Here is a 25,601-nt window from a genome sequence, read left to right as displayed (position 1 = left end):
GATTGGGTCTCCATCTATTGGGTTGGCTGTAGTGGAGGAGGTTTCGGTCTCCATTAAACTACTTCTACTCTAGTGAAATTGATGCCACTTTGCTGGTGTCTGCCACTAATTTTTGGAAATGTGAGGAATCCTGATTGGGTCTCCATCTATTGGATTTGGTTGGCTGTAGTCAAAGAAGTTTCAGTCTCCATTAAAGTACTTCTTCTCTGGTAAAATTGATGCCTTTTGCTGGTGTCTGCCACTAATATTTGAAAATATGGGGAATCCTGATTGGGTCTCCATCTATTGGATTGGCTGTAGTGGAGTAGGTTTCGGTCTCCATTAAACTACTTCTACTCTAGTGAAATTGATGCCACTTTGCTGGTGTCTGCCACTAATTTTTGGAAATGTGAGGAATCCTGATTGGGTCTCCATCTATTGGATTTGGTTGGCTGCAGTCAAAGAGGTTTCAGTCTCCATTAAAGTACTTCTTCTCTGGTAAAATTGATGCCATTTTTCTGGTGTCTGCCACTAATATTTGAAAATATGGGGAATCCTGATAGGGTCTCCATCTACTGGGTTGGCTATAGGGGAAGAGGTGTTGTTCCTAATTCTGCAAATTGTACTGCACTGAAATGGATATAACTTTGGTGGGTTTAGGCCCTAATTTTTGGAAATGTGGGGAATCCTGATTGGGTCTCCATCTATTGGGTTGGCTGTAGTGGAAGAGGTTTCTGTTTCCATTAAACTACTTCTACTCTGGTGAAATTGATGCCACTTTGATGGGTTTAGGCCCTAATTTTTTGAAATGTGGAGAATCCTGATTGGGTCTCTTCATCTATTGTGTTGGCTGTAGTGGAAGAGTTGCTGGTCACCATTATACTAGTTCTACTGTAGTGAAATTAATTCTTTGATGCAGATATTGTTGTCACAGGAGTACGCAGGATATAATCAATTTTTTTTTCTTATTACTGTGATATAAAGCAGGCTATATTTCATCTTTTAATTTTTTGGTGCTAATATTGTTCTCCATACAGGGTTACACATTAGTAATGATAGAGCACTAAATGTGCTCAACTTAGTGGTTCAGTGGTTTCTCAAAGCCTACCCAGATCTGCCAGAGCTGCTTGTTAAAGTACAACGCTTGTGTGCCCATTTCAGAAAGTCAGCTATAGCTTCCACCACCTTGGCAGTGCTTTAGCAGCATATGCAGCTTCCAGCTCACCAACTTTTGTGAAATGTCAGCACACGTTAGAAATCAACGTTGCAGCTGTTGGGAAGGATTTGTGAGCAGCAGAAGGCAGTTGTTGAGTACCAGCTTCAACACGCCCATCGGCATTCAGGTCAGACTCCGCACAAAAGAACTGATGAGTGGTCATGGATGTCTGACATCTGTGCCATCCTCATAAACTTTGAGGACTCCACCAAGATGGTGAGCAGTGATGATGCCATAATTAGCGTCACCATCCCGCTTCTCTGTCTACTGAAACACTTGGTGCTCACAATTAAAGAGGAGGAATTGCAGGCAGAGCAAGGAACTATGCAGCCCAGCCTCATCTCATCGCAATGTGGATTGGGTGATAATGAGGAGGAGGAGGATGAGGAGGAGAACATGGACAGTCATCCTCTTGGGAAGGACAAGGAAGTCTTGGCTGTCTTGGAAGTCTTGATACCCCTCTTTCAGTCTGTGGGAAAGCTGTAAGAGTTTCATTTAATGACCTTCAGTGGCCTAAACCGTGGCTTTGCTTATGCACATTATTTCTCTAAACGCATTGCAGATCAGGTAATTGTCCAACTCTGTAGTGATTAAATTCCAGGCGTAAAGAAAGATCTTTGTCTGTGACTAAGCACCACCGAGAAGTGTGAGCTGATGTTGGACAGGCTTCCATTGCTTATGCAACGAGCTGCATTAGAGGACTTCCTGGGAGAAATGACAGGCGAAGTAAATATGGTTTCCCTCTATGCCAGTTATTTCACCGAGCCAAAGAATATGGTTGTGGTGACACTGAGAAGCAGTGTCGGACTGAAGAACATTGGACCCGCAGGAGGATTTGATTGTGAGAGACCACCTTTCTCCCCCACTAAAGAGCCCCATAGCAGCTGCAAGGTTTGCACTATGAACTCTCCTGAAGAAGAAGACAGGACCCACCAATGAATTCTCCAATTCTCTGGTGGGCCCGTCCAACCCTGCCGAGAAGCAGCCCTGGCTAAGAAAACTGTGTGGGAAGGTTCCCAGACACTCTATGGCTACTTTTTGCTGTGACCTGGCTCCAGACAGATGTACCGTCCCTGGCCACATTCACTTGTCCAGGTGTTTGTGGTTAGGCGGTCCTTCCCAGTAAGTGCACTGGGGAGGGCACGGGTAATGTTCTGGGACCCGTGCTTGTGGGAGGCGGGGATGACACTGGGAAAAATAGTGGCGGCTGGGGACCGAGTATGGAGACCCGGCCACCGCCATGAGGTTGTGAAAAGCTTCCACCTCCACGAGCCTAAAAGGCAACATTTCAAATACAAGCAGCTGTCCAGTAATGTGGCAGTTTAGTATTGCAGCCTATTGGCTGCATACTTGCGCTTGCGCTTGCATTCCAAGTAATAGAAAACTAAGGAGATGGATGGCCTCATCATCACAACCTGCAAGGTTTGCGCTATGAAGTCTCCTGATGGAGAAGCCAGGGACCACCGGAGGAATCTCTGGTTCTCTGGTGGGCCAGTCTGACCATGCCGAGAAGCATCCCTGGCTAATAAAAGTGTGTGGGAAGGTTCCCGGACACTATGGCTGCTTTTTTACTGTGGACTGTATCCATAAGATTTCAATCTACAAGATCCCTTCACTGGCTCCCAATTGCCCAGCGTATCCAGTTCAAACTACTAACACTGATGTACAAAGCCATCCCTAACCTTTCTTCTCCATACATCTCTAAACTAATCTCCCGATATATTCCCTTCTGTAATTTCTGGTCCTCCCAAGACCTCCTTCTTTCCACACTTATTTGTTCCTCACCCAATCACCTCCAATACTTCTACCAAATATCCCCCATTCTTTGGGATTCTGTACCTCAACACTTCCGATTAGCCACCACATTCGGATCCTTCAGACACAACCTGAAAACCCATCTCTTCAAGACAGCCTACAGCCTGCCATTGTCTCGCTGCTACCTCACCTCAACACCACCAGAGCTAATGCAACTCCATGACCTGCTGTCTCCTTCCCCACCATCCTGTTGAATGTAAGGCCGCAAGTGCGGGGTCTATAACATTAAGATGCAATATGGCACCTTGGCAAAGCCCCGTTATGTTCTGCCTCTGATATCTAACAATAACAAACAGGTCATGCTGGAGAACCTTGCACTTACTGCCACTCAGTGTCTTCAGCTCCTTTGTGAGAAACTAATGTTTTCTCAGTCAGTCTACCAAATAAAATTCCTGAGGTATGGAAATTGTGGATGGCTTTGCTTCTGGTAATGGGTGCTAATACCAAACCATGGCAGGCCATTCACTGGACATTCATGGCTGGTTGGAGACAAGCTCATTCCCACAGAAAAGTACCAGCAAGGTAAGCAGATGGTGGCCTCTATCAAGATGAAGGATTTTGCTCGTTATCTAGTAGTCTGGCTTTAATACTAAAGATCCTGCTCTTTTTAATAGTTTTAAGTGAGCACACAGAGACCGTGGTTTCTGCAGCAGCGCACCCAGACCGGGATAGTGGTGGAGAAATTGCTGTACCATCAGGTTGAGGATGCGAGCCATGCAAGGCACGGGTCTGAGGTTGCCCCGACGTAGGGCCGCCAGCAGGTTTGCACCATTATCACACATGACCTTCTCTCTGTACTGTTGGAACGTGTGTCTCAGTAAGACAGATGTTGAGGGCGTAGATGGAGGCCCTAGAGGAGGTGGAGGATGCAGAAGCAGTGGAGGAAGTGTTAGATATAGAAGTTTGTCCAGCAAGCCTTGGGGATTCCAACAATTGCGGTGTAGTGACACCTTGGTGTCTAGTGGTTTAGTTCTCCATCCCCTGTTGTGTAGTGGTTTAGTTCTCCAACCCTAGCTGTTTAGCAGGTAAGTTTTCCAACCCCTGTTGTCTTGTTGGTTTAGTTATCCAATCCCTGTTTTCTATTAGTTTAGTTCTCTATGTCCTGATGTGTATTTGTTTCATTCTCCAACCTTAGCTGTTTAGTAGTTTAGTTCTCCAACCCCTGTTGTATATTAATTTAGTTCTCCATGTTCTGGTGTATATTTATTTCTTTCTCCAACCCATCCATGCCCACCCCTAGGGGTTAACGTCTTGTAATGAAGGTTTGGATTCTTCTCGGACTCTACTTCGTCCAGGCCCAGATTAACTGAAAAAAAATGTTGGCATCGCTACACATGCTTTCCCCCTCTTGAGTCTGTGAAGCTTAGGATCAGACCTCTGATGCCCCGGAATAGAATGTGTGAACAGCTCTGCAGACTCACCCATCTGTGCTTCTCCACAGTCTGTTGGCCAGTTGGAGAGTTGTGACGTGGGTGAAAACAAGGGTAATTGGGGTGCCACCTCTGAGGACTGTACTGTGTGTGATGTTAATGTGGAGGAAGAGGAGCAGAGGCCACTTGATGATGAGACTCAAATAACTGATTGGAGCGACAACTTGACTTTTCGGTCCGGGCAGGAAGAGGTTGGCTCTGAGGACGACGGGTGTGAGAACACACAGGGTGATGATGACGAGGTTGGAGATCCCACTTACTGTCAACCCACAGTCAGCCAGTCGATGAGGGCAGCAGAGGAGGTGGAGGAGGATGCTATTGATGACGAGGTTAGGTTGTGCCTTCCTGGACAGAGACGGAGTACTGGAAGCACGTCAACAACTGCATCCTCAACCACAACTCTGCCTTTCACGACAAGTCGTGGTGGCTCTTCAGGTCGCATGGGCTCTAAGCCTTGCATAGCCTGGGCATTTTTTCAGATCTATAAGGATGACCCAACTCGTGTTATCTGTAATATTTGTCACCAAAAGCTAAGTAGAGGCCAAAAAATCCATAGTTTGAGAACTTCATCCATGAACCATCACATGTATATGAAGCATAAGTTGCAGTGGGAAGCTCACTGTGCTACAATGCAGCCTAGCTGGCCGGGCCAACCACCGTCTGCCCCTTCTTGTGCATCCGCGGCCCCTTCATCCACTCTCCCCAGTCCCACAAGCTTGACTCTGATCTGTCCTTCAAACATCAGATCCAAGCCCTTTCCACTTGCTGCTGACTCCAACTCCAAAGTATCTCGGGGATCTGCACATTCCTCAATCATGAATGTAGAAAAACACAAGTGCACGCACTCATCATCTCCTGCCTCGACTACTAGCAAGCTCATGCTCTGTGGCCTCCTTTCTACCATTCTAGCACCCCTCCAATCTATCCTAAACTGTGCAGGCTGATTAATCCACTTGTCACCCCGCTATTCCCAGGCTTCTCCCCTCTGTCAATCCCTGTGCTGGCTCCTTGTTGCCCAGAGACTCCAGTTGAAAAGCCTAACTTTGTCATACCAAGCCATCAAAAACCTGTCTCCTCCATAAATGTGTGACCTAGTCTCCCTGTTCTAGTTACCTGCATGCAAATTCCCATCCTTCCAAGATCTCCTTCTCTCCTTCCCTCTTATCTCTTCTTGTAATGATCGCATGCAAGATTTGTCCTGTGCATCTCCACTACTGTGTATTGCTGTACCCCAAAACATCAGACTCTCGCCTACCGTGCAAACCTTGAAAAGAAAACTGAAGACCCACTTCTTATGACAAGCTTACAATCTGCGGTAAGCCTCGCTCCCGCATACCGCTGCACGACTAGCTGAACCCTGACCTACTGTATCCTCACTAGAGTTGAGCCACCCACGTAGTGTTCGGGTTCGGTTCGTCGAACACTGGTGTGTTCGCCGAACTGTTCGCCGAACTGTTCGTCGAACTGTTCGTCGAACACCGTCGAACACCATTAAAAAGAATGGCAGGCAAACAAAAACACATAGAAAACACTTTCAAAGGTGTCCAAAAGTTGACAAACTGCTCAGAAGACACAACTAACATATGGAAAAGTAACAAGTACATATAGTCATGCAAAAAGAAAAGAGGTGGAGGAGTAAAATGAGGGGGACACACAGATATAGGCATGTCATGCCCTTCTAAAATCAAGAAAGGCTGGAGCAAAAATCTAAAATCAGCCTACCAACACCCAGACGTCGTGACAAGAAAATTAAAAAAAGAAATATCTTTAGGTAGAATGGCGGTTCCATTCTGAACACTTTCCTTACAAGACGTAGTAGTATCCCCGTTGTGAGTTGTGCCAAAAACGGAACCCAATACATTCGGACTAATCCACCATTTGTCATATCCAAGGGGTAGGTCAGTAAACGACAACATCGACGAGGAACCAAGTACAGTAGTATATACTGTACATCCTTTGACAAGCAATCAGGCGGATCGAGAAGTTGGGAAGGGTCACCCTAATGGCCAAAACAGATATTGATGCGGCGTTCCGGTTACTTACTACCGTGCCTCCGAATAGTGTCCACCTATTGGGCTGCTTCTGGGAAGGAGCATACTATATAGATCACTGTTTGCCGATGGGGTGGTCCAGATCCTGCTCACTATTTGAGGCGTTTAGTTACTTCCTCGAATGGACGTTTCTAAGGGGGCACATATTATCGATTACATCGACAACTTCTTATGCCTGGGCCCAAAAAATTTGCCACAGTGTGAATACACGCGGTAGTCCACCTGTGAGAAGGAGAGAGCTGGAGGGAGAGTAGACACCACAGAGCCGAGGGGTTAGATGGAGAACGGAAGAAGGAAAGAGGGCGAGGGAGGTAAGGGAGTACAATGGAAGGCCAACCTGAGCTCCCCCACGTTCCTGCTGGGCGGGAAACAGCCCTGGGAAGAAAAACCTCTTGCGCATCCCTTTCGGGCGCAAGCGGGAAGAGGGACTACGCTGAAATGCGAAACTGACACGGCCAGTCCGTTCCTGCCCGTGCGACCTCCGTGTCGCCGGGTTTGTGCCAGAGCCGCGGTGGACCCTGACGGCCAGCCCCCCTCTCCCAATACTGGTGCCTGTCCGCTGGTGGGTCAAGCCCCCCCGCGGTGGGGGGGAGTAACATCTGCAGAAGAAAGACCATCTTCCAGCCAAACTAAGATGTCTACTTCTTTTTGTGGGAAATGTGATACGATCCCTTTCTTACGGACACGCCCATCGCTACAAATTCCAGATGAGGCACAAAAACAGCAGGTGCTTCAACGGATATCAAGTGCTCCTTCAAGTGGGCTCTCCTCCACCACAACTTCAACATCACAAATACTCCAGTCCTCAGAGGTGTCACCCCAATCGCACTTGCTTCCTCACAGCTTCCAAGTCTCCAGCTGCCCGTCTGAGTATGGAATTACACAGATGGTTGAGTCGGCACAGCTGTTTACTCATACTATAGCATGGGAAATGGAGGTCTGCTCCAGAGCTTCTGTTAATCCAGACGAGGAAATAATCTGCACTGATGCCCAGAATCTTTATGAGTCAGATCCAGGACAAGATGAAGAAGGTTCTGAGCATAATGTAGACCCCCGCTCCCAAACTGTAACTCCTGTTGGTGTAGAGAATGATGAAGATGATGATGAGACTCAAATACCTGATTGGAGCGACAACTTGACTTTTCGGTCAGGGCAGGAACAGTTTGGCTCTGAGGACGACGGGTGTGAGAATACACAGGTTGATGATGACGAGGTTGGAGATCCCACTTACTGTCAACCCACAGTCAGCCAGTCGATGAGGTCAGCAGAGGAGGTGGAGGAGGATGCTATTGACGACAAGGTTAGGTTGTGCCTTCCCGGACAGAGACGGAGTGCTGGAAGCACGTCAACAACTGCATCCTCAACCACAACTCTGCCTCTGACCACAAGTCGCGGTGGCTCTTCAGGTCGCATGGGCTCTAAGCCTTGCATAGCCTGGGCATTTTTCAGATCGATAAGGATGACCCAACTCGTGTTATCTGTAATATTTGTCACCAAAAGCTATGTAGAGGCCAAAAAATCCATAGTTTGAGTACTTCATGCATGAACCTTCACATGGATATGAAGCATAAGTTGCAGTGGGAAGCTCACTGTGCTACAATGCGGCCTAGCGGGCCGGGCCAACCACCGTCTGCCCCTTCTTGTGCATCCGCGGCCTCTTCATCCTCTGTGACTGGGGGGACAGCAGTCACACATGTTTTTGGACGCAGACCTGCCACCTCAGTACCCGCAACAGCCAATGTGATTGGCAGGTCATCATTTCATTTGGAAGTGGAAACACCAGCTGGTGTTGAGCGCTCTCCGAAATCGAGAGCACCACCTTTGGATCAAGGCAACCAAACTTTTCCGCCTGCATCTTCCTCACAGACAGGCAGTTTGCCGGGGACACCCTACTCAACCCCGTCTAAGCACAACAGCCAGCCCTCGGTCCCTCAGATGTGGACAAGTAAAAGACCATTGGAAGGCCGTGTGCGACAATGCTGCAAACCTGGGTGCGGCCCTTCGTCGGGGCAATGTCACACTTGTGCCTTGTATGGCTCACGTGTTGAACCTGGTTGTCCAGCAATTTTTAGCCCACTATCCCGGACTAGATGGCCTTCTGCAGAGGGCATGGTCGCTGTTAGCTCACTTCTGTTGTTCGCATCCCGCAGCTCAACGACATACATCTCTACAGAAGTCGTTGGGCCTGCCAGTTTACCGGCTTAAATGTGATGTGCCGACATGGTGGAATTCAACTCTGCACATGTTGCAGCGACTGTGGCAGCACCGTTCTGACGTATAGCCTGGGCCAATGAGATCCAGAGGTGGGGCAAATCACGCTGCAGGAGTGGTCTCAGATCAGGGACCTATGCACCCTTCTGCACAGTTTTGAAATGGCGACGAAGATGTTTAGTGCTGACGATGCCATTATCAGCATGACTATTCCGGTGATTTACATTCTGGAGCACACATTAAACAGAATTCGGAGTCAGGTGGTGGGACAAGAGGAGGTGGAGGAAGTAGAGCAGGAGTCGTATGCGGAAGGGATAACATCTCCAAGGTCCAGACGGTCGACAGCACCAAGGCGGCAGGCATGGGAGGGTGGGGGAGAGGGATTAACCAGGGCGCATGGTAGCAGCCAAACTAGTGAGGAAAATGCAGGAGCCAAGGAAGAAGTGGAGGACGAACTGATGATGGGCATGGAAGACTCATCAGATGAGGGAGACCTTGATCACATTTCTGTTGTGTGAGGTTGGGGGGAGAGGGCAGAGGAAGGAAGCATGATTCTTACCTCGCTACCAACACAACAAAGACTTGGTCCTCCTGGATGCGCAAGACACATGAGTGCCTTCTTGCTGCACTACCTGCAACATGACCCTCGGATTGTCAGAATTTGAAGTAATCCCGACTACTGGGTTGCCACACTCTTAGATCCCTGGTACAAAAGTAAATTTGCCGAAATAATTCCTGCCATAGAAAGGGATTCACGCATGCAGGAGTATCAGCAGAGGCTGTTGCAGAATCTTACATGTGCTTTTCCACAAAACACCAGTGGTGCACGTAGTGAATCTCACAGTTCTAACTTGCCAACCGTGGGACTGTCGAGTCTTCATCACTCAAACCGTAACAGTAACACAGTATCTGCTGGTAACAGCAATTTTGTGGAATCGTTTCACCACTTTTTTAGACAATCCTTTGCAAGGCCACAGGAGACAAGAAGTCTGACACATAGTCAACGCCTATAGAGGATGGTACAGGAGTATCTCCAAGTGAACATCGAAGCCATGACTGTGTCACTGGACCCTTGCTCATTTTGGGCTTCCAATCAGGAAAAATGTCCGGAGCTCGCCACTCACGCCTTGGAGATCTTGTCATGCCCTGCAGCCAGCGTTCTCTCTGAACGTGTGTTCAACGCTGCTGGTGGTGTGCTGACAGATAAGCGCACGCGGCTGTCCACTGAGAATGTAGACAGACTCACGTTCATAAAGATGAACAAATCATGGATCCGCAAGGACTTTTCTACCCCTGTGTCATCCTGGGGAGACTAAAAGCTTGAGGATTTGGTAAAATCACCTCACCAACCATTTTAAGCAACTCTGGGGCAATTGATGCCACTTAAGTGGTGTCTGTGCCACAATTTTTGGAAAAAATGGAGACTCTTTTTTGAGTCCCCTTGCTGTGTTTTACGTGAAGTTGGCATCGTCAATTCCAGGTGGGTTGGATTGCTCCCCCCCCCTTTTAACCGTAAGAAACTACATACACTATGGCTTGGGGTAACACAGATGGTTGAGTCGGAAGAGCTGTTTACTCAGAGGTCTGCTCCAAAGCTTCAGTGTCTGCTAGTCAGCGTAGTAGCCCAGGTCTGAAGCCAGCTACACCGCCTGTGTATCTAATAAGAGTTTTTAACTGCATCTAGCCTAGGCAATACTTTGGGCATAATAGCCCATCTGTGAAGCAAGCTGCACCGCCTGTGTATCTAATAAGAATTTTTAACTGCTTTTAGCCCAGGCAATGCTTTGGGCGTAGTAGCCCAGCTGCGAAGCAAGCTGCACCGCCTGTGTATCTAATAAGAATTTTTAACTGCATCTAGCCTAGGCAGACTGTGGGGACCCCCAACCAAACCCAGACGCTCAGCCCCCCTACTGCCCCCCTTTCCTTGACAATGCAGTAATGTAACTCTTACAACTGGATGGGTGAGGATCGGTCACAGCTTCATTAACTCTTTATACTCATTCCATTAGAAAGGCATTTTATTTCTAAAATAATTCAGCTTGCTGAAGCATGCCCTGTGTCTCCACACCGGCAAGTTGGCCAACAAGTGTAACTCTCCAACATGTCCTTTCTATTTCCAGGCCACGGAGGATCCTGCATACTGTGCAGGACTCTGACCCCCATCCATCACTCTTAACGCTTGTTCTACTCCATCCTGGAGTCCTGACGGGAATATGTCCAGTCCAATATCCATTAAATGAACACTGTCGGGCCGTATGAGGCTTGCTTTATCTCCTTCCAGTTGTCGGTGTCGTATCACTACACCGCCTCTGTCTCTTCTAAATTTTGCCATCCGAATATTTATTACCCGCCTTGTCCGTTTGATGGCCGTGATGTCTCGCGCACCTTGCCATACCGCTATCGGCACAATCTCTGACCATACTATAGTTAGTTTTGTGAAAAATTCTCTGAAGCGCTCAGTGTCTAGTTTCATTATTGCCATTAGTTATGCGCTCTTGTGATGACCTAGGTCATTTCCCCCGGCCTGTATAACTAAGATGACCGGACCTCTTGCCTCTCTCCCTGTCTTGATTACCTCCATTAGTACCTGTGGGAATTGCAGGCCTCTAATACCTCTCCAGTTGAAATATGTGTTATGAAACTCTAATTTCCTCCCGCCTGGGCGGACTTTCACCCTTCTTTTCTGCCCAATATATATACGAGTGGCCTATCACCCACACTGTGGGCTTAGCGTCACCTGTAAAAGAAACAAACCATGTTAGGATAACAAGTCCGGTCTTATGTATCTCGCCAAACACGTGGATCACCATCTCCCTATCCTCTGAACTTCCGTTTCTGACAGTCCTGCTCTTGCTGCTTCCGTGGCCGCGCCTATGCGGAATGAGTGTGTCCCGTAGTCTTTGGGGTGGTTCCCTGCCGATGTTAGGCATTTATTAAATATAGCTCGGAGCTGGTATCTTGATAATGGCGTTACATCAATGTGTGATAGGAAGAAATTACTTTGTGATCTGATGGTTATATATGTTTTTACTATTGTTACCTGACTCAGTGTACCGTTTGTGGGTTGTAGAAGTACCCAAATGCCCCTGCCCGCTGGAACCGTTTTCAATTTGCGTATGCATAGACGTATTGCATTATTGGCTATGACTACGTCCTGGTGTAATAAGCCTCCACTGGTGGTAATTTTGGATTGAGGGACTAATTCGCTTATGCATAGCGACCCGAAGAAGGCGATCGCAAATGCAGTAGACAGTAGTGTTGCTTCAAATTGTGAGTGTCATGTTAATGGTGTTAGGGATATGATGTGAGAAATCAGTTTTAGTTACATGGGACGGGACGTCTACACTCCTGACTTGGATGACCCCTTTTCCACCCTTTTATGGATTGATGATGAATCTCTTTGTCACATCTCCCGAATTCAGTAGTTGGAAGTGAAATGCTACTCCGGTCAGACACCGCTGCGCTGACGCCCCTGATATGCCCCTCATCATTAGCTGGTGGAGAAATTCTATGGTGACTTGTAATCTGGCTTGTTCACATTGGTCAACCCGTCTGCCTGCTACTAGTCGTGTCTACTCTTCCCGTGCCTTACCGTATGCTTGCCACGTCGACAGGGCAACTGACGCTCTGATTAATGGCATCAACTATTCGCCACTAGATCCCATAGGGAGGGTGGGCAACTGTTGCACGATGGGTGGGCGTTGGGGAGGAGCTCTGTGAAAATCTGCCAATTGAATTGTGATAAAGCGTTAGCAGCAGCGTTAGACCCCTCAGCATCGTGGCTAGTGCGGACCCATACATTGTGTTTTAGGCACAGGAATGCTAGCCGGCGTAGTAGGCCTACCACTGGGAGAGACGATGATGCCATCTTATTAATGCACTGCGCTAGGCTGGTGTTTTTTGTTATGAAGCGTATATTTTTGTTAGCCAGGCGCGCGCCCCATATTGCTATTGCTACCACTATTGGGAAGAGTTCCAGGAGTGTCTGTCTTTTGTCAGCACTTGTTCTGCCCAATACGGAGGCCATAAGCTTGTGCACCATTGGTTATTTAGAATCGCTGCATATCCGTACAGATGGGCTACTACAATGAGTAACAGACACTGCTACAGGCCCAAAAGTATTTACTGGGCTAGATGCAGTAAAAAATTGTTATTAAATACAAAGGTGGTGTAGCTTGGTACAGATGGGCTACTGCAATGAGTAACAGACACTGCTACTATGCCCAAAAGGTTTTACTTGGCTAGGTGCAGTAAAAAATTGTTATTAAATACAAAGGTGGTGTAGCTTGGTACAGATGGGCTACTACAATGAGTAACAGACACTGCTACAGGCCCAGAAGTATTTACTGGGCTAGATGCTGTAAAAAAATTGTTATTAAATACAAAGTTGGTGTAGCTTGGTATAGATGGGCAACTCCAATGAGTAACAGACACTGCTACTATGCCCAAAAGGTTTTACTTGGCTAGGTGCAGTAAAAAATTGGTGTTAGATACACAGGTGATGTAGCTTGCAACACAGATAGGCTACTCCACTGACTAACACACACAGCTAGAGGCCCAAAAGGATTGGCTTAGCTAGATTTAGCCAAATGCTGTGAAAAACACTTGCACAGCACTAGCACAGACCATGCTGGCAAAAAGTGCTAGGAACTGCTGTAACCTAGCCCTCAAAGGGGCTGCAATTACAACTAGTCCCTACTCCCTAAGCCTATCTGTCTATTTAAGAGCAAATTCGCTTGCAATTCACACAGATACAAAGTATAGTCCCCACAGCAGCAGCGTTGCCGTCTAACACTCAGCTGCAGCAGTGAGAAAATGGTGGCGACGGGGAAAATGGCTGGGTCTTATAGGGCAAGGACATGTGACATACAGTGCTGTGCAAATTAATTGGGACAAAGCATTTTTTAAGTAAAATCGTAAGTTGGTTACCAGTCAGTGATTCAAACCAATTTTAACAGCTTTGAACAGGTGTGAGTGTACAACCTTGAGTAACAAAATGTGGTTTGACTGGTTTTAGTCAGAAAATGACAGCTAGATGCCCCTCAGCTTCAGTTGAGAGCTTGTTTCTGTGAGGAGTGGTTTAGTGTACATTTTTTCTTATGCCACAATTCCAAGTGTGTGAAGAAATTCCTGGAAGTAAATAAAGTAAAAGTGCTGGACTGGCCTGGCAATTCACCAGACTTAAATCCTATAGAAAATTTGTGGAGCATTGTGAAGAGGCAAAATGGACTGTATAACCAAAGAACGCATGGTAAACAGCGCCATACAAGTGTGGTTCCTTGATGAAGAATTGAAGAATTTCTGCAAAAACTTGGTAGAATCAATGCCAAAACGCATTGAAAAGCTCATATTTGTTAAAGGAGGACATATTTCTTACTAAAATTAGTATGTAACAGTGCATTATAACATTTTCTTATTAAATATTCAAAAATATGTGTTTTTTTGCTTTGTCCCAATTAATTTGCACAGCACTGTACACAGCCAATGACACATGCCCTTGCTTGTGTGAAAAAAAAGCACTTCGCTGCGTGTGTGCGCTGCTGATAGGCTGACAGACTGCACCTCCCCACTGTAAATGCGGGAAAGAAAAAAAAAATGGAGATCGGCATTATTTCTGCAGAGATCCATCCCCTGCCCCTCCCCCCGCCCACTCTACACTGAAACTGTCTATTAACATTGATTAACAGTATTACTGTGAAAAAATCCAGTTACGATTTTGGTGCACAAACAGTTATCGTACATAGCCTTGTACAGCCGGATTTTTTGCAAATCGTTCGGGTTCGTCGAACGGCTCGAACACCGCTCAAAACAGCTCGAATTTGACATTGGCGAACAGTTCGAGTCAAACACCGCTCATCTCTAATCCTCACCCATCCCTTGTAGATAGTTTGTGCACCCTGGCGGGCAGGGTCCTTTCTCCTCTTGTACCAGTCGGTGACCCCCTTTGACATGTAACGCACCATGGAATAAATGTCGCTGTAATAGTAATAATAATTATAGTGCTTGTACTCTGGGTCAATTGATGACACTTTCCAGGTGTCTACCCCTAATTTGGTGTGTTTTGGCAGCTTTTGGGCTGGTTTTAAGGTGTCGCGTAAGCGTTTTTTTGTCACCCCATTGAATCCTATGACGTTTGATAATTGGCGAATATCGCAAATTCAGCGATCATAATCCGAATCGAATATTGAAACATTCGCTCATCTCTACTTAAGAACTAACAGGTAGGTCGTTATGTACTACCCAACACAGTCTCAGAGAGGTCATGGACCGCTCCTGATGGTGATTCTGCTGCTCATATCAACAAAGGAGCTCTTACTCTTTCAGGCTGCTCTGTTGACAGGACGTGACTGCTAGCATGATGCTGATTGACAGCTGGCTTCCCTCAGTTAGGGAATTATTATATTACATATTGTCACTTAGTACTGTTTCAGTATTATAGTTACTTCATAGCATGGTAAATTGAATATATTGAGGGTAGACACATTTTTTGCCAGTTTCTATTCTATCTTAATGGCTTAATGAAAACCTGTCAACAGGGGAATGTTTTTTGCATTGTCTCATGGTTTTTAAGTGATTTTATTACCTTTCATGTGCTTCCCTTTTGTACTAATAAAATTGTATGCTTATTCTAATATCAGGTGTGCACTTCCTTCTTTGCATTGATTATTTCCTCTCCCTCTTATGATCTTGTATCTTCAATGCAAGTTATAGCACCTACTCCTTTATATGTATAGTGTTATGTATACTCATGGTATTGTTGGTGCACCCCACCTTCTCCAATTAATGGATAGATAGATAGATAGATAGATAGATAGATAGATAGATAGATAGACAGACTGTGAGATAGATAGTTTACAGGGTGACCCCAGAAGAAAAATTCACATAGGGTCCCCCTATAAATTTTAACCAGCAACTGATAAACAGACACCAGCGGGCTGATATTAATAGCCTAGGAAGGGGTTATTAGGCCCAAATGTTGCCTGGCTATTAATAACAGCTCACAGCTGTTTGATAAGCATTTACTGGCTAGATTACACAGGGGCCCCAGAAAAAAATTGACCAAGGGTCCCCCTATAAAATCTAACCAGCAAAGGTTAACCAGATAGCTGTGGCCTGATATTAATAGCCAGAGGAGGGGTCATGGATACTAGCCCCCGCCGAGGCTAATAACATCAGTCCTCAGCTGCCCCAGAAATGGCGCATCAATAAGATGTGAAAACTCTGGCACTTAGCCTCTCTCTTTCCACTTGCCCTGTGGCAGTGGCAAATGGAGAAGTAGGGTTGGGGTTCATGTCAGCCTTGTATTGGCAGCTGACATGAAGCCCAGGTTAATAATAGAGAGGAGTCTAAAGGACGCCCCCATTACAAACCTCATAGTAAAAGTTTGGAAATAAAAACACGGCAAGAATAAAATCTTTTACCGTAAATAAAAGTTTACACCGTTTTTTACATATTTAAAAATAAAAAACACAATTATACTCACCTAATGCCTAATCCCCTGAAGCCAATATCCCCTGTAACAAACAGAAAATAAAAAAGCAACCTTATACTCACCTAACGCCCAATCCATTTGAAGCCATTGTTAGCTGTAAAAGAAACAAAAAAAACAACCATATCCCTCACCTGTCCAATGTGATTACATAATCAAGAGTGTCCCATGGCGATCAGATCATTTGTAGGACAGTCACATCAGTGACTGCTCTACAAGACAGCAGCCTACACACTGACACAGGGGTGTAATTACTCCTGTGTCAGTGCATAGCGCTGAGCTGCAGTGAGAGAGTTTACCAGAGTTCAATCAGCTGATGAGCTACGGTGACTTCACGGCACCACCGCGGCATGGGAATTTTATCACATAGCATTGGTGCAGTAAGTGAGGTCACCGAAGCTCATCAGCTGATTGAACTCCAGTGAACTTTCTCAGGGCAGCTCAGCGTTATACACTGCAGGAGCAATTACGCTCCTGTCAGTGTATCACCGGCTGCAGAATAGAGTAGTCACATCTCCCGATGTAACTGTTCTGTTAATGAGATGGCCGTAGGACACTCTGGATTACCTGAATTATGGTGGATAAGTGAGAATTATAGTGGTTTATTTTTTTTTCTTTATTATAGGTGACATGGGCATCGAGGATTAGGTGCTAAGTAGTGTTGAGCGATACCTTCCAATATCAGGAAATATCGTATCGGATTGGATCGGACCGATACCCAAAAAGTATCGGATATCGCCGATTCCGATACCGGAAACCAATGCAAGTCAATGGGACACAAATATCGAAATGAAAATAAACCCTTTCTTTCCTTGTAGGTTAATTCTACATGAAGTAAAACAACTAAGAATAATGTAGAATGTATTACATGAAAAGCCGGCAATTCATCAGCGGCATACACCGGTACCCGACAATTTAGAACAGAAAGAATAGAGCTTCACACATAGATTAGATAGATAGAAACATGTCAGTCACATATATATGAAGTACAGTGACAGTGTTGCTTACTGTACTTGTCATTTAGTGTAAAGGATTTATTTAAAAAAATAATTGTGTTTTCATGCACTGTCTCTTTAAAAAAGCCGGCCGGCAATTCAGCAGCGGTACCCGACAATTTATAACAGACAGAATAGAGCTTCACACATAGATTAGATAGATAGAAACATGTCAGTCACATATATATGAAGTACAGTGACAGTGTTGGTTACTGTACTTGTCATTTAGTGTTAAAATAAAGGATTTATTTAAAAAAAAATTGGCGTGGGGTTCCCCTTAATTTTAGTCTCTAGCGGAGGTTAAGCAGATGGCTGGGGCAGATGTTTGAAGCCTGGGAAGGGGGTAATACCCACGGAGCTTCCCAGGCTACTAATATGAGCCCCCAGCTGAATACCTAGCCTTTACTAGCTATTAAAATGGGGGACCCCCTCAAAAAAATGACGTGGGGTCCCCCCTAATTTAATAGATAGCAAAGGCTAGGCGGACAGCTGGGGGCTGACATTAATAGCCCAGGAAGGGTGCCATGAATATTGGCCCCCTCCCAGGCTAGAAACACCAGCCGTCAGCCGCCCCAGAAATGGCGCATCCATAGGATGCGCCAATTCTGGCACTTAGCCTCACTCTTCCCACTGCCCTGTAGCGGTGGCAGTGGGGTAATAGGGCTGGGGTTGATGTCAGCTTATAATGCCAGCTGACATCAAGCCCAGGTTAGTAATGGAGAGGTGTCTATAAGACACCCCCATTACTAACCCCATAGTCAAAGTTAAAAAAAAACACAAACACCCAGAATAAAGTCCTTTAATTGAAATAAACACACAATACTTTATTGTTCTAAATTAAACTCTACTTACCATCACGCCCATTCCAGCTGAAGCCAACGATCTCCTGCAATAAAAGAAAAATAATAAAGCAACCTCATCCTTACCTTTCCATGGTTCCCAGGACAGCTTCAGCTCTGCTACATCGAGATGACAGGCTGGACCGCAGCAGAACGCTGCCATCCAGCCTGTCATCCCGCAGACACTGAGAAGCGCAGGCATGCTTGCGCTCCTCAGTGTCTCTCTGTGACGGCATCCAGATGAGCCGAGGTCATATCCAATGAACTCAGCTCACCTCATGCACGTCACTGACAGCGTGGGAGAATTCTCCTGCACTCAGCGCTTCAGCGTGAGAATTTTCCCACGCTGTCAGTGACGTGCATGAGGTGAGCTGAGTTCATTGGACATGACCTCACCTCATTCACGTCACTGACAGCGTGGGAAAATTCTCACGCTGAAGCGCTGAGTGCAGGAGAATTTTCCCACGCTGTCAGTGACGTGCATGAGGTGAGCCGAGTTCATTAGACATGACCTCGGCTCATCTTTATGCCGTCACAGAGAGACACTGAGGAGCGCAAGCATGCCTGCGCTTCTCAGTGTCTGCGGGATGACAGGCTGGATGGCAGCGTTCTGCTGCGGTCCAGCCTGTCATCTCGATGTAGCAGAGCTGAAGCTGTCATGGGAACCATGGAAAGGTAAGGATGAGGTTAGTTTATTATTTTACTTTTATTGCAGGAGATCGTTGGCTTCAGCTGGAATGGGCGTGATGGTAAGTAGAGTTTAATTTAGAACAATAAAGAATTGTGTGTTTATTTCAATTAAAGGATTTTTTTCTGGATGTTGTGTTTTTTTTAAATACTTTACTAGAAATTCATGGTGGTCATGTCTAATATTGGCGTGACCCCATGAATTTCGGGCTTATGGCCAGCTGATAATGCCAAGCTGGCCCTAACCCCTTTATTACCCAGTGAGCCACCGCACCAGGGCCCTGGAAGAGTTGGGTACAGCGCCAGAAGATGGCGCTTCTATGAACACGCCATTTTCCGGGGTGGCTGCGGACTGCAATTTGCAGCGGGTGGGGCCCAGAAAGCTTGGGCCTCCCTGCGCTGTGGATTCCAGCCCCCATCTGCCTAGTTGTACCTGGCTGGACACAAAAATAGGGCGAAGCCCCACATATTTTTTTTTTAATTATTTCATGAAATTCATGAAATAATTAAGAAAAAAAGGGCTTCCCTATATTGTTGTGTCCAACCAGGTACAAATAGGCAGCTGGTGGTTGGGGGCAGCCCGTTCCTGCCTGCTGTACCTGGCTGGACACAAATATAGTGCGAAGCCCCACGTCAATTTTTTTTAAATTATTTCATGAAATAATTTTTTAAAAAAAGGGCTTCCCTATATTGTTGTGTCCGGCCAGGTACAAATAGGCAGCTGGTGGTTGGGCGCAGCCCGTTCCTGCCTGCTGTACCTGGCTGGACACAAATATAGGGCGAAGCCCCACATCAATTTTTTTTTAATTATTTCATGAATTTCCTGAAATAATTAAAAAAAAATTGACGTGGGGCTTCGCACTATATTTGTGTCCAGCCAGGTACAGCAGGCAGGAACGGGCTGCGCCCAACCACCAGCTGCCTATTTGTACCTGGCCGGACACAACAATATAGGGAAGCCCTTTTTTTCTTTATTATTTCATGAATTTCATGAAATAATTAAAAAAAAAAATACATGGGGCTTCTCCCTATTTGTGTGACCAGCCAGGTACAACTAGGCAGCTGGGGGCTGGAATCTGCAGCTCAGGGAGGCCCAAGCTTTCTGCCCCCCCCCCCGGTGCAAATTGCAGTCCGCAGCCACCCCAGAAAATGGCGCGTTCAAAGAAGCTGGGTGCTGTACCTGGCTGGCATACAAAAATATGGCAAAGCCCACGTCAAAATTTTTGGGAAAAATTAATTAAAAAATAAATAATAATTTAGGGACTGCATCTTTATTAACTCCTCAAATGTCATTTAGTGTTAAAATAAAGGATTTATTTAAAAAAAAATTGGCATGGGATCCCCCATAATTTTAGGCTCTAGCGGAGCTTAAGCAGACGGCTGGGGCAGATGTTTGAAGCCTGGGAAGTGGGTAATACCCACGGAGCTTCCCAGGCTACTAATATCAGCCCCCAGCTGAATACCTAGCCTTTAATAGCTATTAAAATGGGGGACCCCCCCAAAAAATGACGTGGGGTACCCTCTATTTAATAGCTAGCAAAGGCTAAGCGGACAGGTGGGGGCTGATATTAATAGCCCAGGAAGGGTGCCATGAATATTGGCCCCCTCCCAGGCTAGAAACACCAGCCGTCAGCCGCCCCAGAAATGGCGCATCTATAGGATGCGCCAACTCTGGCACTTAGCCTCGCTCTTCCACGCTGCCCTGGTGCGGTGGCAGGGGGTAATAGTGGTGGGGTTCATGTCAGCGCCAGCTGCCATGAAGCCCAGGTTAGTAATGATGTTCGTCTATAAGACACCCCCATTACTAACCTACAAAGTGTTAAAAAGAAAAAACACACTACATCCAGAAAAAAATAATTTATTTGAAATAAAACACACAATTTTATTTAATTCTTAGTTTACTAAAAAAAAATAGTTACCTGTCCACGTTCCTGCGCTGATCTCCCATGCACAGCTGTCACATCTGGAGATGGTGACAGCTGTGCATGGCTGCTGTAAGCTCACACTGCCGGGAGCACGTCCGCTCCCGGCAGCGGGAGCCACTGACTGAGGTCACCGGAGTGCATTCAGGCAGCGCAGCTCCGGAGACCCCCTTTACGGCACTGCTGTACCGTGGGAATTTCTCACGATACAGCAGGGCCGTAAAGGAGCTAACCGGAGCAGCGCTGCCTGAACTCCGGCGAACCCGCTTATGCAATGAGCTGCTTTACGGCCCCATCATTCTAGCGGCAGCAGCGGTTCAGAGCGGTCACATTCTATGTGGCTGCTCTAAACTGGAGATCATCGTGGGACACTCGTGGACTACTACGGAGGGGTAAGGATAAGGTTGTGGTTTATTATTTTATATTTTATTACAGGAGATCGATGGCTTCAGGGAATTAGGTGTCTAGGTGAGTATAGGTGTAGTTTTTTATTTTTTACTTTATTTTAGGTGGCGATCGGCGGGGACAGGTAATGTATAAACTAATTTATTTTAGGTAACCACTGGCCACCAATGACATGTATTTAAAATTTATTGGGGACACAGTAGGGCAATTTAAATAGCAGGATCAGGCTGATGGGAACTACTGCTCCCATCGAGCTGATCCTGCTGGCACGAGTGGACGCGGGACAGACATAGGCCGATGGGAGTAGTAGTGTCACATCGGCCTATGTCTGCCTGCACGCACACACCCGCAGACATCGCACAGACACCGCACACACCCGCAGACATCGCACAGACACCGCACACACTCGCAGACACACGCACAGACACCCCGCACACACTCGCACAGACACCCCGCACACACTCGCAGACACCGCGCACAGACACCCACACACACCAATCATGACGGGCTGATCGTCTGGGAGGTGAGGCTGACCTGTGCGGCCGTGGGAAAGTTCATGTGAGTTCATGCAATGCAGTCAAGCATGAACTCACGTGAACCCTCTGAGGGAACCGCGGCGACTTCAAATGAACAGCTGATCGGCATCACCTGATACCTCAGCTGTTCATTTGAAATAACCGGCGGGAAAGCACAGCACAGAACGGGAAAGCCGGCGGTGAAGTCTTTTCACTGCCGGCTTCCCCGCCCGGGTCCTTCGCTCCCCGCTCCTTGGTGCTGCGCTCCTCGCCCGGTCCTAACTTACGATCGGGATGGGAGGTGGCGAGGGGAGCGGAGGATCGGGGTGGTAGGCTGCGGGGAAGCAGTATGGGGCTGTGTGATTGTTTAAAAGCCGGCGGCTTTTTACCGCCCGCCAGCTTTTAAACGATCAGGAGAATTCTCCCACGCTGGGATGGCATTCTGATGCCAGGCTGGATCTCAGCTGAGCACTGCCATCCAGCTTGTCATCCTTCAGAGACACTGCAGAGCGCAGGCATTATGGGAACTTCCGATTCCGGTATTCGATATTGTAAAAGTATCGGAATTAAGTATCGGAATTCCGATACCGCGAATATCGGCCGATACCCGATATTTCAGTATCGGAATGCTCAACACTAGTGCTAAGGTGAGTATATGTTTTTTTTATTTGTTATTTTTTTCAGGGGACTAGGGCATCGGGAATCAGGTGTAGGTGAGATTATAAGATGTATTTTACTTTTATTTGAATATTTATTTATTAATCTTAACTTTTTTTTTTACTTTCAACACAGGTGCCGGCTGATGAGAGACTACTACTCCCATCCAGTGACTCCTGCTCATTCTGTTTACAGTGACAGCAGGCACTGGCTGATGGGGGTAGTAGTCTCATTAGTCGGTGTCTGTGCCCGCGTTAAGCTTTTTACTATGGGTCACAGCTGCGGAATCACGCTGACATCTGACAGCTTGATCCCGCAGCACTCTGACCCGCGGTAACAATGTTACTGCTGATCAAAACCCCTGTTTCCCACACTCTCAAGCAGCTGACAGATTGGGAAACCAGCGATGTTTGGGTCCCCCCATTCATATGAATGGGGTTCGGATTCGGGGACTGTTCTTGTACCTGAATCTGAACTTTTAATACCTGTTCGGCCGAACGCCAGATCAAAACATTCAGGGGTCTGCCCATCTCTAATCAGCAGTTACTGTCTATCAACAGAGCAAAGCGGAAGACAAGCAGCGGCTCTGTCTAAGTGATCTCTCTGAGATGGCTGGCAGAGCAGGCAGATACTTAGCAACTACCTGCCTTTTAGTTCTTAGGCCATAGCAAAAAAATAAATTAGTCCCAGATAACCCCTTTAATTTCAGCATCTGCAGGAGTTGAGGAGTTGGGTGCTGGGTAGGAGTATAGTCACATAGTTACATAGTTACGTAGGTTGAATAAAGACCTAGGTCCATCAAGTTCAACCTTCCTCCCCCAATTGTACATTTTGACACTAAATTATCTATAATCCACAATGTTATGTGTACAGAGGAAATCATCCAGGCCTTTTTTAAAATCTGTTATAGTGTCTGCCATTACTATCTCTTGTAGTAGGACATTCCACAGTCCGACTGCTCTGACTGTAAAGAACCCTTTCTTATTTAGCTGCCGGAATTGCCTTTTTTCCATCCGTAATGAGTGCCCCTGGTCCTTAATATGGTCTTTGGAAGAAAAAAGTTATGTGCCAGTCCTTTGTACTGACCACACATATATTTATACATGTAATTGAGATATCCTCTGAGACATCTTTTTTTCTAAACTAAACAAGCTCTACTTTTCCAACCTCTCATCATATGAGATGCCTTCCATCCCTTGTAATAATCTAGTTGCCCGCCTTTGAACTGACTTTGACTTCTGAATATCCTTTTTAAAATGTGGAGCCCAAAACTGGATCCCATAGATGTGGCCTCACCAGTGATTTATAAAAGAGTAACAATACGTTGGGATCGCAGGATTTCAGCTTTCTTTTTATACATCCAATTTGCTTGACATTGAGTACTGCTGCTCTGCTTACTTGTAACCAGAATACCCAAGTCCTTCTCCTGTTCTGTAGTCCCGAGTATACTCCCATTCAATGTATATACAGCAATAGGATTACTCCGTCCTAGGTGCATTACTCTACATTTATCTACATTAAACCTCATTTGCCAAGTTTTTGCCCACACAAGACATCTTATCCAGATCATTTTGCAATATTGTTATGTCAATATCAGATTTTAATATCCTACATAGTTTGGTGTCATCAGCAAAGACTGACACTTTATTCTCAATCCCGTCCACCAGGTCAAATGCAAAAAAACATGTGTCTGGTCACGAACCAGGAAAATTTACCCGTATTGAGGTCGAAAAAATAGAATAAATTCAAGTAAATGAATTACTAGTAATGTGCTTCAAAACATTTTAGTATAATACTGTTTCTGTAATACATTTATGCTTTTGTATTCAGTATAAACAGGTTATGCAAAATTAGATCTACATGCCTATAAAATTGCCAAAATAAGTTAGTACCCTTTGCAGAATTTAAAATACAGGATCGAGGGAATATAAACTTTTAAAATGTAATTATCATTTCAGGGTACTAATGTTTGCACCTGGATTTTTGATGTTCCTTTGTTAAATCCCCCGTTATCTTGTGTATCTTAAATGACAAGATCATCCAAAGTTCAATTACTTAGAAATAGATAATCTTTTTTTTTACAATAACCTATTTTTTTATTTGAAATTAATGCTAAGCATACAAGAAATACAATATCTAAACTAAAAGCTTAGATCAGGGGTCCTCAAACTACGGCCCGCGGGCCACATCCGGCCCGCGGAGGACTTTCATCCGGCCCGCCGGGCTATGGGCGGAGGAGAGGAGAGCGGTGCCATTGCCTGCCCTTCCCCCCGCTTGCTCAGGGCCCCAGCAGCCGGATACAAACCTCTCCACGTGCCTCCGCAGATCCGCTGTCTTCCGTGCTCTGCGCTTCCTGTGACGTCTCAGGTCAGAGGGCGCGGTGACGGCTTTACACCGCGCCCTCCCGAGTGCTGTCACAGGCAGCGCAGAGCGGGACAACGCCGCCGCGACGCTGGAGTCCAGACCAGAGCAGCGGCAGCAAGTGAGGTGAGTATTGGATTTTTTTTTTTTTTTAATGTATGGAGGCATAGGTCATTATATGGAGGGTGACATCCTGCAAGGGGTATAATATGGGGGGGGTGACTTCCTGCATAGGGTATAATATGGGGGGGGTGACATCCTGCATGGGGCATGATATGGGGGGAAAGGGACATCCTGCATGGGGCATAATATGGTGGGAGAGGTGACATGCTGCATGGGGCATAATATGGGGGGGTGACATGCTGCATGGGGCATAATATGGGGGGGTGACATACTGCATGTGGCATTATATGGGGGGGTGACATGCTGCATGGGGCATTATATGGGGGGGTGACATGCTGCATGGGGCATTATATGGGGGGTGACATGCTGCATGGGGCATTATATGGGGGCGTGACATACTGCATGGGGCATTATTAAGACAGGGGAGTAATATCCTGCATGGGGCATTATATGGGGGGTGACATCCTGCATGGGGCATTATATGGGGGGTGACATCCTGCATGTGGCATTATATGGGGGGTGACATGCTGCATGGAGCATTATATGGGGGGTGACATGCTGCATTATATGGGGGGGTGACATGCTGCATGGGGCATTATAAAGACAGGGGAGTGATATCCTGCATGGGGCATTATATGGGGGAGTGACATCCTGCATGGGGCATTATATGGGGGGTGACATCCTGCATGGGGCAAGATATGGGGGGTGACATCCTGCATGGGGCATTATATGGGGGGGGGACATCCTGCATGGGGCATTATATGGGGGGTGGCATCCAGCATGGGGCATTATACGGGGGGGAACAGCCTGCATATAGCATTATAAGGGGGAAACAGCCTGCTTATTGGGAACATTTACCTGCCCATTGAGGACCTATGCTGCCTATTGGGGACCTATGCTGCCTAT

This window comes from Phyllobates terribilis, unplaced genomic scaffold (assembly GCF_046119375.1).
Source record: "Phyllobates terribilis strain yellow unplaced genomic scaffold, ASM4611937v1 Scaffold_4__5_contigs__length_816908805, whole genome shotgun sequence".
NCBI classification, from domain to species: Eukaryota; Metazoa; Chordata; class Amphibia; order Anura; family Dendrobatidae; genus Phyllobates; species Phyllobates terribilis.
The sequence above is the reverse complement of the archived record's forward strand: the minus strand, read 5'-3'. Positions refer to the sequence as shown.